Raw genomic sequence first — 6,501 nt, 5'->3', positions numbered from 1 at the left:
CTTCAATTCTTGTAAGAGGAAAAGCTTTGGGCTGAAAGCTGGGACTCGAGCACACCAAGGCAAATTCTCACCTTTTGCGGGCAGATCAGAAAAAAAGCATCACTCTGGCTGTAAGTAGGGGATGAGAGGGTCCTTCTTCCACCCAGTCATGCAGACCTCAGGCTGCCAAAGGGCTAGCCAGTACCTCATGCAATTTTGGATGCCTCCACCTAAGGGAAAGAGCCACTGGAGTGAAGGTCAGTGCCTACAGCAGCAGTTTGGGAAGGCTAGATGCCCAAGGCCATCGGTTTATGCCTGGAGGTCCCCAGGGGAAGGGGACTCTTCTGTGCTTGGTGAGTGGAAGTGGCTCCATTCCAGCCCTTCCCTTGGGCTGTACTCTTCAAAAAACACACCTAATTTCTCAACTGAGGCCCTGGGGCTGGGTCAGTCCTGGTCCTGACTCCAGCAAGACTCACAGACCTTGGCCAGGGTTCACAGGGCCCTGGGGACTCCAGGCCACAGTTAGCAGGAGCAGTTTACAGCTCCTCTGAGCTGGCTATTGCTTGAGTGCTGCTCCCAGGCAGGACTGGGGTGGGGTTGGGACTGGGGTTAGGACTGGGGTTGGGGCTGGGCTTGGGGGACTCTCTCTCATTTGGACCAAAGCCCATTGCCCTGCTACCTCCAGGACAGAAGCCTCAGTTCACCACTTGACTGAGCAGCAAGAGGCCCCAGTCAGGCAGTCCAGTCCCTGCCCTTGTCTCCCGTTCGCAAACAGCTCAAGAGCCGCCTGTGAAGCACATGGGGTGTGTGTTCCTGCTGGGAGGCAAATGCAGAAACTCCTGGCTCTGACGCTCGAAGACCTGCTGCCGAATTCCATCCTCAATTTACTCCTGGCCAGGCCTGGGACAGTGCTGCCCTCTAACCAGCACCCCTCTCTGCCTGAAGTTTCTCACGCTGGGTGTCTCTACAGATTAATCATGCCCCTGCACTGCCCTCCTGTACCCACTCAGGAGCAGGTCAGGACCACCCTGGGGCTCTAATCAGGACTGAGAGCAAAAAGTGTTTTGCTATAACAGCTCTTGGGTGTGTTGAGGAATGGCTTTTGCTTTGCTTGTGGCTGGACCATGGTGGCTTATCCTTATCCCAAGATTATCAAACGCTCCCAGATGCTTCTCCTCCTCACTAGCTGGCAGCTGAGGAACTTCCAGATTGAAGCAGAAATTCCTGCAGCTAATCCCTCCCGTTGGATCTCGGCCCATTCCAATGACTCCAGGCTCACCCCATTCTTCCTGTTATTTCCCAACCACATCTGGACTTGCAGTGCCTCCCACCTTTGGCTCTCAGATGTTCTGTCAGCTCTTTCCCATTTAATGAGGGCATTGAGAAGCCCAGCCTTGCTCCCTGCCTTTCACTAGTAATAACCCCACCATCCTCAAACATCGTCTTAAAGGGCCATCATTCTAGTCTCCTCCTGCCCCAATTTTATCCCTTAATTCCTTCCAGTTTCTCCACTAATCACTTATTCAGCCTAGATGGTACTTTCCCAGGTGATCCTGGGATCCAAATCAAATGCTTTTGTTGGAACAGATGGATTAGAAAAAATTCTTTCCTTTGTCTGGGGAACCAAATATCATGAAATTCTGTGCGATTCTGACAGTAATGCAGCCATTCATCTTTTCATGTATTTTTTCCTCACCTATATCTTTATTTGTAGCTGATATTTAGGCTGTAAGTCCCTTGGAGTGAGGACGTCTTTGTTCAGTACCTGCCACAGCTGTGGCAAGGCTCACCACTGACCGAACACATTCCATATGCCTTTTCTTGGGAATCTGTGCCTGGTACCTCACCTCCAGGTAGGCAAGTTGAAGTTAGGGAAGAAATCTCTGTCTTTCCGGGCTCAGCTGAGCTCAACAAAAGAACTGACATCAAAGTGTTGTGTCTACCTTTGCTGTAGGTGTTATAGAAATATATGCTAAGAGTCTGTAATGCGTCAGGTGTGCTGATGCCAAGTCCTAATTCAGATGTACCTGGGGCCAGACTCTCAGTGTTTGTTCAGGTTATGGGTTAAGTAAAGACAGAGTTGGTGCTCCAGATGTGGCACAGAAACAGATCCCTATCCACACTCTCCCTTGCCTGTGACATCCCCCCACTCCCTGCCCTGATTTCCTCCTCTGGGCTTGGTGATAAATGAAGAGGCCCTCCTGCCATTGCTTGGCTGGACTTTACTCACTTTGACTCCCAAGTGACTTTAAAGCCCATCAATCCCTGAACCATGTCACATCTCACGAGTGCAGCTGGACCTTCTCTGCCTTGGCCCCGTAATGAAGGTGACACCCCCCACAGGCAGGCTGTAAGTACATAGAATTCATATTAAATCATTGGGCTCTTATTGCTAGCTCTCAGCAAAGCCCTGGCCCTCCACTGATTGATTGTATGGTTATTTGATGTTGCCATAAGTGTCTGGTTGTGGTGAGGGTCTCTGATCTTCCTACTATCAAAGTAGTAGGATTGGGCCCTGGAGGAAGTTCATCGTGTGTCTCCATCCCCAGGGATGCCCTCAGCAGTATGGTGCTTAGGCCGTGGAGGGGTCTCCCTTTTATCTGGCCATGCAGCAGGTTCCTCAGCTGCTGCACATCTCCTGAGCCCAGCGAGTTGGGGGTCATGGTCAGCTCTTTTGGGACCTGTTAAAGTGATGATATGATGTGCAGAGTGCAGGGCCAGCACCTTCCTTCAGGAACCTGCCCTGTTCATGCCTTTAAGGTCAGGGTGCACTGAGTGGGGCATTTGCCTGACTGGGTAGAAACTTGGAAACACTTGTCCTCAATGCCTTGGTCTCACGTGCAAATTCAGCCACCCTGTTTCCAGATTGCCTGCCACTTGGAAACACTTGTCCTCAGACTTTCTAAACTCCTACATTTGAATGGCTGAAGGCCAAGAGCAGAAGTGTCATGGAGGGCATGAGAAGAGTGGAACTCTGGAGGTGTTGAATAGCCATGCTCTCTCCTGGGGCAGAGGATCCAGCGACTCCATTGCCACTCTCCCTCCTTCCTTGCCTTGCTGTATAACACTAGGGCAATGAGGCATGCCTTTGGCACAGCATTTCAGGGTGCCTGGGAAGCAGTGGATGCGGCAGAGTGGCCTCTGCACGGTTGCTCACAGAGTGAACCAGCTCACTTGGGTGACTCCTTTGCTCTTTGTTGCACCTAGAGTCCAACAGAGGTGAAATCTATGCCATTCAACATGCTCCTTGCATTGCTGGCATCCAAACTACTCATATTCCTGATTTCCTCAGACAAACAAGGCTGTACTCTGTTCTTCTCAGGCATCGGGAAATCCCCTGCTCCAACCTGCATTGATGAGAAAGCCCTCCCAAACCCCTTGCTTTGCTTATCTCACTGAATTTATTCATGCTTAGAACTTATTTTAAACTCTTCAAAACCAATTGCCCATGTGGGATGGTCATTTCAGACCAGTGCCGTCTCCTGCCTGGGAATGTGGTTGGTTTCCTGCAGCGGCTCAGCTCCCTTCTCATGTGAAAGAACAGGGCTGCCAGCACGGTATGAGGTTGCTCTGCATAGCAAAGTTGCAGCCTCCCCTTCCTGGGTCCTGCTCTCCTCTTCAGGGACAATTTCATTTAAGAGGCACATAGAGAGAAAAGGCCATTTTTGGGAATCTCTCTTTCTGGGCCAAAGTAGCCAGCACCTCTTCACCGTGCCTGGCTCCACGGGACCAAGACTGGACTCAGGTATACCAGTGTTGGTATGTGATTGCTTTACATGTAAATACATCATTCCTGATATATTTATTTGATTAGGTGTGTATTCATATGTCTGTAATTTCCCTGGACTGGGAGGAGTGTGTCCAGCCCAAGAACATGCCCCAGCACCTGGTGCCTCCCTTGGTCGAAGCAGCCCTGGCTCTGCTGTAAGTTGAGCCTTCTGGGACATACTGTTTTTGGCTTTGGGCTGTGCCAGGGTCTTGTTTGTCCCTAGAAGCCACCAGCTGCCAGGTGGCTGCAGTGCAACTAGCGGTGCGATATGAAGTCAAGGGAGTGACAGCTGTGCAAGAAGCTCCATCAGTTCTTTGCTTTAGTGATATCTGGCCAGGATATCACAGCTGGTTCAAGACACCATTGCAAAGCATAAATGCAGCAGGAATCACAGCAGCAAATGGCCAGGACCAGCCACAGGCTTCCCCAGACCTCAGCTCAAGCCCTTGTGCCCCACAGGGCCAGGCAAACAGAACGTGGCAAATACAACATCAGGTTACAGGAGTACAGACAGCCCTAAGGGATGTCAAACCCTCTGCTCCAAGCTGCATGCAGGCAATCTGGAAACAGGGTGGCTGAGTTTGCACGTGAGACCAAGGTATTAAGGACAATCAAATCTACATCTACCCGCAAAGATTTGCAGACGACTATCATGATACCGAGTAACCGTCCGATAAGAAGGCAGATAAGTTCCAAAGTCACTAAATGCAAAAGAAGGTCTAGGAGGAAGGGAACATCCTTAGCTTCACACAGCTAATTCCAGACCCTTCTTTATTCACCATTATCCGGAAGAGGTAACTTGGTTCCCTTTCAAGCAGTCTCTGAAGACCTCTTCTTGCTGCTTGTCCAGCATAAATGGGAAACAAGAGGCTTGGAAACTGTTAGGGAAGGAATTAAGAGTGATCTAAAAAAGATCTTTGTGCTTCTGTGCAATTCCCCGGTGCAATCATACCTATGACAGTGGCAGGTGCACACCTTGAAAATACTAGACAGATGAAGAGGATGACAAGGAGAGTCAAGAACAGTCAGATGTTTCCCCTCAGAAACTTGAGAAAAGTCCATAAAGTCATCCTTGATGCAAGACAGCAGAGGGAAATGGTGCTCTACTAGTCCCTGGGACCTTGATATTATCAGCAGCAGACCCAAAATAAAGAAAAGGGGATTTTTTTTCACATAAGTCAAATATATGGCTTGAAGTCTCAGAGTTTATTGACATGGGCTGTTACAGAGGTTAAATGCTTAAAAGAATTCAAATGAGGAGCTAGACACGTCTGCTAACATATTCACCAGTGACTATTAAACACAACATCCTGACACAGTCTCTGCAGAGGAAACTCATACATTGCTGATAGCGGGTTCTGGGCTGGTGAGGATCATCACTCTTTGTCCTGTTTATTCATTTCCCTCCATGGCCTTCTGCTGTCAGGCACATTTGGAAGGAGGGAGCAGAGCAGAGTTTCATCTGATGCTTCTGCTCTGCATCCCGAGGGACTGAAGCAAGGCTCATGTGGGTCTTCTGAGTCTTGGAGGGCATTGGGGTCTTATGCTGGACCCTCTGCAGGGGGATGGCTTTTCCCACCTTGGGAGGACTCAGAAACCTGTGCCACCATGGGTTGCTCCTGCACATGGTGGAGCTGGGAGTGTCTCCTCCTTCTTCATGGTGCAATGGGCTCTGGTCCACCTGCAGGGTACGAGAGAGCCCTCCTGGATTTAATCATGGAGAACAGGAAAGGTGGAGGTTTCCTGTGAGATGCCCATGCACAGCCTGATGCTCCTGTAAAGAAACGCCTGTCTCAGCCCAGGAAAAATCACTGCCTTGGGAAGAGAAACTGGAGCACATCCTGGGCTGGTAGTCTCCAGGGGCAGAGCCACGGTAATGCAGCAGCCTGTGGCAAATGTGACCAAGGACCACAGGCCAAGGACACGTGGACCACAAGGACTTAGTGCAGGCTCGGATCCCTGAGACTCTCTGTGCCCAGACACCACAGTGATGGGCAGGAAGCTCTGAAGAAACCTGAGGACTAGGGCGATGCATGCTGGGTGCCAGGCCGTGGTGGACTGTGCTAAAAATGGCTTGCTTAGGAAAAAAACAAAAAGTGAGCCAGTCTGCAAGGAGCTGAGAAGTGTGTGACCCTCCAGCTTGCAACCCAGCCAGGCTGGAAGCCATGTTCTCCTTCATGCTCCTCTCCTTGGTGATATCTCTGTGTTTATTATTTTGTTCACTGTTTTATCCCTCTGTGTAAGCAAGCTCTCAAAAAGTCCTGCTTGCAGAGCCAGGGGCCCAACCTTCCTTGGCTTGGTGCTCCATGTGGAAACACATTACATTACTCACTTGTGACCCTACTAAAAACAACCTCTATATATATATATATGTCCAGGCTCCTCAGGGCCATCACAAACTCCTTGTGATGATTAAAAGCAGTAATGTATTCGTTACAGTTAATCTTGGTGGGTGAGATACTTTATTGGAGCTTTTCTGTTGTTCAGGCTGCTCTTGCCTCTCACCAAACTCATCTCTGGGTGCTCAGTGCTAGAGAGGCCATGGCTCAAAGCAGGTGGGAGCCCCCACTCCCTACCCGAGGGTTTACGGCCCCTGTCCCTGTCATGCCTGCACCCTCCCAGAGCCTGGCTGGGACAGGGATGATGCCTGCAGTGGGATGGGGCCAGGCTGAGCCTAGTGCAGGAGCAGGTGCAGTGCCCGGGGCTGAGAGGGATGGGGCTGAGCCTCAGGGCAGGGATGATGCCCAAAGGGG

Source organism: Struthio camelus, chromosome 20 (assembly GCF_040807025.1).
Source record: "Struthio camelus isolate bStrCam1 chromosome 20, bStrCam1.hap1, whole genome shotgun sequence".
Taxonomy (NCBI): Eukaryota; Metazoa; Chordata; class Aves; order Struthioniformes; family Struthionidae; genus Struthio; species Struthio camelus.
The sequence above is the reverse complement of the archived record's forward strand: the minus strand, read 5'-3'. Positions refer to the sequence as shown.